An 11,345-nucleotide genomic window follows, 5' to 3' on the forward strand; every position below is an offset into this window, starting at 1 on the left:
GGACTCTGCTTCTAAGCTAATAGTGCTGATGGATGAAATACCACTGACGGAACACATCCCATCTTGTTATGCCTCTGCTGTAAGGCAAACGGAGCTTGAACAGCCTCCCTCCCCCAGAGTACAAATAAGAGAGATTTCATTCAAACAAAAGCTGCTGAGGACGAGTGAGAGGAAGAGATACAGTGGAAACTGGGGAAGGAAAAAAACAAAAGGAGATAGGCAGGCAATGTTAAATGAACAGATAACACACTGGCAGTGGGATACTTACGCAGGGGTTAATTACCAGGAGAAGAGGGAAGTAGTCTCTGCTAGGGAATGGCAGCCAAAACTTGACTATACTGGCAGATATGATTGTCCCCAGGCCATTCTGCTTCATTTTCACCATTGTGAGAAAATCAGAAGCATCACTTGAACCTGCCAGCACGTCCCTTCTCCCACCCTACTCTCTGACTATCTCTCCTTGGCTTAACCTCAGGCTGTTGTTGATGATACAAGGGCAGAAGACATAGGATATTTGGTGGGTTTGTGCACAGGGAATGGTAGGCATGAATCTCTTCTGGTCTCAAGCAGTCCCCAGTCAGCCCTGAAGCTGACTGAAAATTATTGTCCTTAAGTCCAAACCACCTAACTGTGTTTCCTGCCTTTACTGTTCACTGGCAGCATATGAATAATACAACACAGCTTGTGCATCAGAAAGTTGAGTTTGCATTTTTTTTTTCTCTTACAAACCATAAAAAAACTCAATTGTTAAGAATTTGCTCTTCCTTGATGTCACCTTACCACTCCATTTCTTCAAGAAGCACAATTCACTTTGCATGCAACCTCTAGATTTTTGTCTTGGAGCAGTTTCACCAGACAGCTTTACAGATAAGCAAGTAGGGGAGGTAAAAAACACATCAGTCACAACTTATTCAAGCCTGAGAGAAAGAGAGAGAGCAGGGGAATGACAGAGCTTCAGAAGTAAGTTGCAGACTCACAGCTCACTGAGAACTGTCTACGTGTGACAAGAGTGGCACAGTATTTTTCCACAACAGCCAGAAAATGTCCCAGGGGATGATGTTCTTCTTTCTAGGAGATTACACTCTTTTCTGAGGTTTGTCTTGTGTAAATTGACACGGATCCTGAGGGTCTCTTCCAACTGAAATGATTCTATGATTCTACTGAGGGCTCTTGCTTCCATCTTCCCTTTCTGTGGCACTTCAGGCACACCAGAGACTGGATGGTACCATGTAGGTACTATTCTCTTCTCTTTCAACTTTCTTAACGCACACTCTATGAAGAGTTGACTTGCCACAGGGTATTCAAGGCACCACCCCAACATGAGAAATTAACAGGATTTGTGTTTGAAAAACAAATTTTATCCAGATGGAATGATGCAGGCTGGACTGAAGGCATTTAAGACAAGTAAAAATACAAAGAACAGTGTCTGAAGAAATTATGTTGCTGATAATGTTGCTGATAATGACCTATCATCATAACATCATTGCTGCAGATGCTGCAGAGAGCAAAGAGCCCTGTGTCCTTACATTAAACATCTGGCACATGCCATGGTCTGTCTGCAACACCACATGAAGACAGGAGTCATGAAGAGGAGGATGCTGTCTGTTTAGACTCTCTCTCTCTCTCTCTCTCTGAATTTTACCATTGTCTAAGGGAAAAAAGAACACCCACAGCCTCCTTGGCTGACCTGCCTGTGTCTCTCGCAGAGCCTAGAATTACTGCAAGCTCAATGAAATCCTTCTTTTTAATTGTAAATTGACAGCAGTCTCAGCAGAAATGAGCATAATGGAGATAGTTTCCCTCTGTGCAACTGCCAAGGATTTAAGAAGCAGGGCACTTTGTGTCACTAACACCCACCAGGTCTGCTTTCCTCCCAGACAGATCTGTGTCCAGGCAGGCTGTAAACAGTAGCTAATTGGCATCGTTAAGTCAAACACTGGTCTATCCCAGCAAACCAGCATGGAGTCTGTCAACAGCCTAATAAGAGTGAAAGATGTTTTAATACCATCTCAGAGCAACAGTGCAGATGCCATAGGTGGTGGTTTGTGTGTGTATTTGTGGGGCTTTTAATACCTTTCCTTTGTTATTTTTTTTTTCTTGTTATCAGGCTCTCTCTGTGTCTCCTATTGTTCCATTGTTCTTTTGATGTTTTATGCACTTTCTTTGGTTTTAATTTGAACCATCTGCCTATGGAGGTCCTGCCCCTTTCCACCACAGCTTGCCTTTAAATAAGATGCTCATCTTTTGTAGTTCCATGCCAGGGTTCCTGGAACAAAAGTTTAATTGTAAACCTCAGAATCATAACCTTGGTTTAAAGCTTAAGGTTTTCCCAGTGCAAAGGTAGTTCACAGTTTGTGTTTCCTCTAAGGGGATTGGGGAAAATGGTTCTCTGCAGGGTAGGCAATTCAGGCTGTACTACAACAGGGAAACATCAGGTCAAGGAGTATCCTCTGAGAGGTAATTTAGGAAAAATCACAAGCTGCGTGTTTCCTTCCATTTCTCTCTGGTAGTCCTGCCCAGGACAGTACTTGGTACAGCACTCTGGTATTAGAGATATTCAACAGTTGTCTGTACATTGTCCTGGGCAACCTGCCCCAGATGATCTTGTCTGCGCAGGGGGGTTGGACAAGACAAACTCCAGATGTCTTTGCCAACATCAACCATTCTCTGAGTCTGTGACCACAACATATTCCACAGCTTTCTCACTTCTTCAGCAATACTGTGATGAGAAAGACTGGACTGCTGAACCTTTGCTTCTAAAGGGATGGGGTTAAAAGGGTGTTACACACCTTTCGGCAAAACTATCCATTCTCAATCCAGACAGGAGAGGTTGGTTTGTGAAAGGAGAAGGTGCAGATGGAGTCCTAGTTGAGTTGGGGGTCTTCCTGTCACTTTTGATTGATATTTCATGTCAGAAAGGACATAAAAGAACTTAGAAAGAGAAGCCATATGCCTCTTTCTTCCTTCCCCCGTGTATGTCTCATAGGATAGACTGGACTACAAAGGCTACAAAGATGATGAAGGGTCTGGAGCATCTTACGAGGAAAGGCTGAGAGAGCTGGGTCTGTTCAGCCTGGAGAAAAGAAGCTGAGAGGGGATCTCATCAATGTTTATAAATATCTCAAGGGTGGGTGTCAAGGGGATGGACCAGACACTTTTCAGTGGTATCCAATAACAGGATGAGGGGCAATGGGGACAGACTGAAGTACAGGGGGTTCCATCTAAACACAAGGAGAAACTTCTTTTCTTTGAGGGTGCCAGAACCCTGGAACAGGCTGCCCAGAGAGGTTGTGGAGTTTCCTTCTCTGGGAGATATTCAAAACCTGCCTGGACACATTAATGTGTGACCTTCTCTAGATGAACCTGCCTTAGCAGGTGGGTTGAACTAGATGAACTCCAGAGGTCCCTTCCAATACCAAATATTCTCTTTCTTTGTGATTCTATGACTCTAAAAAAAAAAAAAAAAAAAAAAAAAAAAAAAAAAAGATTTGGTGACTTGTCATAGAGACCCATCACAGAAATTATGATACTGATCTAAATGGAGAATAGTTGAAAACATGAGATGTGGAGACAGCAGAAGGAGCAAAGGCCAGAAAGGCTGTAAGGATGGCAAGTACTGGTGACACCTAGGTTACCGGGTCATTTGAATCTCAGCCTTAAACAAGCTTCTCTGGAAACTCACATCAAGAGATAAAGGAGTAAATCCTGATGACTTGGATCCTGATGCCTCTCACATCCTGCAGGAGACAAAAAAAGAAATCCAAACCCAATGTATGATCATCTACCCAAGAAGGACCCAAGAGATGAGAGCTGTGTGCTATGATTGACATCCCTTCTCCTCTGTGTTGTCATGGGCAGAGCAGCTGGATGCAAACATCTTTGTGTCATGCATGCTGGACAGCTTATAGAGACAATATTATTATGTATTTGTGCATGCAAGAGTGTAAAATAGTGAAATTAGCTTGTTGTTTTTTTTCTTTACCTCTCCTCTCCCATAAAGTCTCACATTGAGTGGTTTCAATAGTTGCAATCTAATGACTCATACTTGAAGGTACCATTCATGACCTCTAACTCCCATTTAGTCCCTAGAGGAGGAGGAGATGAGTGCCACTGTGCGTCACTACACTTTCAGAGTCCATACATATTTCCAAAATTTTTAGGTATTGCTGAAGGTTTAAGAAAACTCATAAGAACACCAAGTAAATTTTGTGAACTGGCTAACAACTCTGCGCACAACACCAATTCTCCACTATGACTTAGTTGATTTCTGTCTCTGATTCAGTTATGAAACTAGTTGCTTTCCTCTTTGTCTTGATGCATTATCTGCTCTTTATTGAGTAGCCAAGCACAGTGTCAATGTACAGTTTATCCTCACAGTGCTGTATTGAAAAACGTGCCAGTATACCCATTTGCAAGGGGAAAATCGAAACACAGAGAGACGCTTGGTTACACAAGGTGTCTTTCAGAGAGCTAAAAAGTGGAACCAGATCCACAAATCCCAGAGCATTCGAGATGTATTCAAGTTTTTTTTCAATTCATTAGCTCAAGTATCAGAGTATTAACTGAGCCAGGGTGGAATGAAGCATGAGCTAATTTATCCTTCTTGTGGGATTTTGCAGATGCTGTTAGCTTTGTGCTGCATGGCTGGTTTAAGCCACCTCTGATATCTCTGTGCACCATGAGAGTCCTGAAGCTTTTATCTATTGCTCCATCCAGTGCTCATCTCTCCCTTCTTCAAGGCAGGGCTATGACCTTGGAGACCTATGCAACAAAAAATTAATTCTGTTTAGGATCTTTCCTGACATGTCTTAAGAGAAGCTATTCCTGTTTCAGCTGAATATCCCTCACAATTCTGAGGAATCAGAGTGTTATTTTTTAAAAAAATCAGTAAAAAGGTAGAATAATAGTACAACACAATAAGTTATTTTACACTAGGCAGGGTAAGAATAGCATTCCTGCACAAAGGGAAGTGGGTATGTAAGTAAATGTTTAACCAGCTGATAATTTAACCAGCTGATAATTCTGACAGTGTGACTTTCCTAAAAATTAAAAAAAAAAAATTTAAAAAAAAGTGACCAAGTGAGGAGTTTCAAATTAAATGAGAATGCAGAGAAAGAAAGAGGACAATGGAATTATGCTGTCATCTCCCTCAAAATAAGGAAAAAACCAAGCAATTTTGAAATTTAATGTTTAGGAGAGGTGTCTGTTTTATGATTTCAACTAATAATCACAATATCCCAGCAATTTCAAACAATTATTGAATGTTAGCTAGTTATTGAAAGAAATAATGAAAAATAAAAAAATTTTAGATATGTGCTGATCAATTTGGAGTCATATGGATTTTAATTAACATCCACCAGTATGTCTTTAATCTCAGCTCTTGTCAACTACATGAGAAAAAAAAGTGATTTGTACCAAGTTAACACATAAAGATGAGGAATGCTGCACAGTTAGTGATACTGTATGTACCTCAGAGGAGTTATTAATTCATAACTGCAAAACAATCTGAGATCCAGAAGTGGAAGGCATCATGTAAGTGTCTAAGTGCTAGTGCACATCCAAAATATGTAGACAAACACACAATTTTGAAAAGATCGGTAAAGTAGTAAAAAGTAGTAAAAAAAAAAAAAAGTAGTAAAAATAAAAATAAATAAATAAATAAATAAATAAAAGTAAAAATAATTTTAAAGTAGTAAATCAAAGTGAACCTATTCTGAATTACCATTCAGTGACACTGAATTGAACCTAAAACCTGCCAAAATCTGAGGGAATCTCTCCAGAGGGCTTTGGAGTCCATCCATTCAAAAGTCAACAGAAGAACTAAACCTGTAGCAAGTGTTTTCCATTAAAGTAGGAAAGTGTTAGGTCCCTTGTCCATTCTAGGGTCAGAGATTTCACAGTAAGCAAGAATTATTAGTTTAAACTCATTTGACCCCCTGAAAATTGTCACTCTTTCTCTATATATACATATATACGTGTATATATAATGCATATACATAATCATGCCTATACTGTCTGATTTTATAGCCACAAAGAATTTAGGGGTTTTTTTTGGAGGGGCGGGGGGGTTAGGTCATTGAATCTCGATGAAATCAAATTATGTGGAAACTATCATCTCCCTGTGTAAGCTGTTCAAACATCTAATTATTTTGTCTGTAAAATGAAAAGCAATATGCATTTTGAGCTTGCACACGTCTATTTTGCCTGTGTTAATCACTGTTCTGATATCAAAGACAACTCATTGTAATTCTAGTGTGTTTAAGAGAAACATGCCAGGCTTACATCTCTGCAAGTGAGAGAAGAATTTTACCTTACTTGGTAATGCATTCCCCCCATAAGGTTGTTTTGACTTTATTTATGCTAGCCCGGGGATATAAACTGGATGTGTAAACATTTACATTTAATAAATCAGACAGTCGATGCTAGTTTAAGCACTATCTTTACGCAAAGTACATCTTCTTATTAAGTCAAAATATATTATGCAATGACTATAATATGCCTCAGGTGCACTTTAAAGTGTATATATATATATATATATGTTTTCGTCCCATGCTCCATTATTTATTGCATGTAGCAATTGCTGGTATTTCACAAACACGAGTGCCTGATGCATTTTGATATCATTTATAAACATCTAATAAAACTAAAAGCTTTATAGAGGCTGCCTGGGAGGAATCCGACTGACTTCTCTCAGTCAGCTTGTTGGTGGAAAAAGACAAAAAGTGTGGTCTGATGAGTCATTAAAAAGCAATTTTGCATAGATGTGGATTGATTATATAAGCACAAGCAATTCCAGCCTGTATTTCCAACCTTTCTGCTTGGTGGCTAATGTAAACAGCATCAAAAGAGAAAAGCTATTTCTACTTCATCAGAGCAAAGTGACCTGTTCTTCAGTACATGGGACCTGCCATTGTCTGAAATACTGCTTCTTACCCAAACCTCATCTCTTGTAGCCTGAATGTTTCCTAAACCATTCCTTAAACTGCTGATAGAAGATACTTTGGTCTTCCAGGGAAAGGAAAGAAGTGTAAATGCAGTATTTTGTTCTACATGGGATATGCACAGCATCAGTGCAGTGCTCAGCAGAGATCTCCTTGTTTGCTACTGGTCTGGCACTGGGAGCTGCTCAGCCCCATCAGACTGGAGATGTTTTCAAAGTGACCAGATTTCCCACCTTGGCACGCCTAAGTTGTGTGTACAGACCTGATGTCACCAACACCCTTCAGACACATTTCTCAGAGCCTGAGCTGATTTTATCAGCTTGTTTAAGCTTGGCCGGATGATCCCTGAACTCTTTGATACTGATCTTAAATGACAGACTTCCTAAAACAGAGATAGGTTGGACATTAGAAAGAGGTTCTTCACCCAGAGAATGCTGGATCACTGAAACAGGCTCCCCAGGGAGGTGTCACAGCCCCAAGCCTTACAGTGTTCAAGAAGAGACTGGACAACATCCTCAGACACACAGTGTGAACTGTGGAGTTGTCACATGCAGGGACAGGAGTTGGACTTGAAGATCCTTGTGGGTCTCTTCCCACTCAGAACATTCTATGATTCTATGGTTCTACGTAGACAAGCATGGATGTTGGTCATGCAGTTAGTCTCTTAGCAGAGGAGTAGTTGTGGAAGTTCTCTGGGCTCAGGGACACCATGGCTCTGAATTAGGGTAACTATTCTTTTATTCCCACCTGGTGTCACTGCCAGAACAAACAGGAGAAGGTGAAATGCTTTGAAATCCATATCTAGGTGGGACAAGCCCAGGGTCTGACTCAACTATTTTGCCCCTCAAGAAAAGATCTATAGCATACAAACAGTTAATATTAATAATAGATGCATTTCAGCAGCAGGAATTTCTTCTATCCTCTTGAGCTTTCATCTTGTCACTGTTTTTTTCTGCTTGTCTTTCTTTGTTTTTTTAACCACCTAGAGAAGAAGACATCCACCCTTCACTGGTCAGAAAAGGAGAGTTTGGCAGAAAGGCTGTGTGACATACACTGTGAGTTTCTGTGGACCACTTGTCACGGATGGGAGTTAGCCAAGCTTGGAATAAACAAGTAGTTTGACTACTTCAGAGCTGTTGAAAGAGCAACAAAAATGTGCCTGCTTCTGTCCCACTGGGGAATAGACAAGTGTTTCGTCTTGCCTGAGCGCAGACTAGAGCAGATTCCTGATCCTTTGAAGTCACTGCAAAAGCATAGATTGACGTCAGTGGAGTCATCAGTGGAGTCAGGTTATCACCCCCTGGATATGGTAGTTCGGGAACAGAGCATGGCCAAAGCTTTGACAACTCCTTTAATCACTAGATTGAGCTAAGTCTGTATATACATAAGCACATTTATATATATATATGCATATATATATATATACCCACAAAAGGAAAAAGAGCAAACGTCTTGATTACTGAATAACTCAGTGGACTGTACCTTCAAATAGGAAATGAAATTATTTTGTTCTGCATTCAAGTTTCAAGCTGAGAAAGAAATCACCTATTTCTTTCTTTCTAATCTTCCTTTTATGTACATTGAAGTGGAAGTTTAGAATGTGAACTTTTTCTTCCATCTCTTTCATGGTGTGAAGGAAACTGCTTCTGACATATCCTGTGGCTTCTGCTGATTGGTGATGAATGGTACTTAGATCATCCATAATTTTCAATTCATCCAGGTTTTAACCTATATCAGAGGGGTCAAGTGACAACAAATGTGTATTAAAGTAACTAGCAATGCCAGCATCAAATTAATTATCATAAAAACTTACATTTAAAAAGGTATTTGGCCTTTCTGATGACACTATCAACAGAAGCTGCCATTCATTGCCAAGCATTAGAGAAGGCACAGAAGGGCAGGGAAGACACCAAGAACTGTTTGTATCTTCTATGGTTGCAATCCTTACTCAGATATTAATATCTCTGCAGACCCAGGCACATTACTGACCTGTTTCTGTTTATGGATCAAATGAGGAACAGTAGCCATCTGTGTGCAGACTTATAGGTAACAACAGCTAGGAAGTAGGTCATCATAGTTTATGTGATAGAAAAAGAAAACTGTAATTTTCATTAGTCCTTATAGCAAGTTATGCTAGATCCTCAATGTCTTCATCATTGCTGTAGTGGCTATATTTTTGAGTAGCACGAAGCATGAATCAACATATCAGTATATCCCCTTTGTCAGTGTATCTTACTCAGGACTTCAAAAAAGGCACTGCCATACTGGAGTGGGTCCACCAGGATGGCTGGGGAAGCTGGATCACGGAATCACAGAATGTCAGGGATTGGAAGGGACCTCTGAAGTTCATCCAGTCCAATCCCCCCGCCAGAGGGGGGACACCTAGACGAGGTTACACAGCAAGGCATCCAGGTGGGTTTTGAATGTCTCCAGAGAAGGAGACTCCACAACCTCCCTGGGCAGCTTGTTCCAGGGCTCTGTCACCCTCACCATGAAGAAGTTTTTTCCCATATTTAAATGGAACCTCCTGTGTTCCAGTTTGTACCCATTGCCCCTTGTCCTATCATTGGTTGTCACTGAGAAGAGCCTGGCTCCATCCTCCTGACACTTACTCTTTACGTATATATAAATGTTAATAAGGTCACCCCTCAGTCTCCTCTTCTCCAAGCTAAAGAGCCCCAGCTCCCTCAGCCTTTCCTCATAAGGGAGATGCTGCACTCCCTTCATCATCTTTGTGGTTCTGTGCTGGACTCTCTCCAGCAGTTCCCTATCCTTCTTGAACTGAGGGGCCCAGAACTGGACAAAATATGACAGGATACACAAGGAAAAGATGGGAGACAAAGGCTTGTTCAGACAAAAGATGGAGATCTTATTGCTGTCTGAAACTACCTAAGGGCACGATTCAGAGAAGATGGAACCCAACCTTTCTCCCCACACCAAATGAACAAGAGGCAGGAAACTAAGACTGTTGCAAGGCAGATTCAGATAAGGTAACTGGGGGGAAAAAAAACACTCCACATTAGAGGAGGTCAAACACTGAAACAGGTCAGACAGAGTAGAGTCTCCATCCTTGGAGATGTTAAAAATCTCTCTGGAAACATCATTGGGCAACCTGAAATGCTTGGGGCTGCTTGGAACAGGGGTTTGGACTAGATACGTCATAAAGTGATATCCAACCTAAATTATCCTGAAATTGTATGTAGAGGTCTCCATCTGAACTAGTCACCAAACACTTCCTTTAAAGCCAGTGAATGTTGAGGTTTGGACATAAAATCCACTGTCTGCACTGAACAGTCCTGCAGTTTTTGGAACTCTAGATGTTTAGCTCAAAGAGAGGTAAAAAGACTACACAGTAGACACCAAATGTTAAAGAATAAAACCGCCATCCTTTATTTCTGTTTTTTCATTCTCCCTACACTGTCTCTGCCATTCTTCTTTTTTCCAGGGATTTCTCAAAAAACTTTCCCTCCTTATCCTGTCCCACATATCTTCTCCTCCCTGCAGACACATTTAAACTCTTTCTGTCCCAGTGTTAGTATGTGTTTTGACATGTACTGATAAAGATTACGAAATGAGTTTCTGCTTCCTAGTGCTGTGTCCTGAGATGACTTCTCTACAGCAATAGCTGGAACAGTTTATGTAAAAAATATTTATTATCCATTTGAAATTGTCCCTCTACTCCTGAAAGATGGTTCTTTCTGCACCTATATGGACAAAGAAGCAGTGTCCTCCCTGAGTTGACAGAAAGGAAAAAAACTCTGCTCTGAAACTCCGTCCAGGGTGAGAATGTGAGGAGGAAGAAATGCCTGAAATATTATACCTTCTTATCTGCTACATCTTAGCTAGAGCTGGGGTGTTCTTCCAACTTGTCATTTCAATACATGAAGCCATGACACAGGAAAACTATAACAGGTTGATCTAATTCTCCTGCTCTTTGAATACCTTGGCATTTTTATTTAGCCTTACAAGATAAGAAAGTGATATTAATCTGCTCTCACTGCTAAGAAACTGAGGCACTGTATATTCTTCATCTGTGTAACTTTGGGTGTCTGTAAATTAGTTGTCTCCCTTTGGCTAATTATCTTCATTCTCATTATAGTTAAAGACAATCTAATCAACAAATTGAATAGAGTTTAGGGCATGAATCACCCAACAAAAGTGCATGTCTAGTTTAGGATAAGATAAATCTCTACAGTCACTGAGTGTGCTTCCATTGCTTAGGCACCAGCGTTCACTGAAGCATTAGACAACCAAGAACATCTAATACATCTACATACTTTCGGTCAACAGGACAGAATACCAAGAAGACACCCATTTCCTCCGATGGAAGACATTTTAAGACACCTAACATTGTGCTAGGGATGTATAATCAGGCCAATTAAGTGACTCAATAGATGACTCCCA

The sequence above is a fragment of the Columba livia genome, chromosome 2 (genome assembly GCF_036013475.1).
Source record: "Columba livia isolate bColLiv1 breed racing homer chromosome 2, bColLiv1.pat.W.v2, whole genome shotgun sequence".
Taxonomy (NCBI): Eukaryota; Metazoa; Chordata; class Aves; order Columbiformes; family Columbidae; genus Columba; species Columba livia.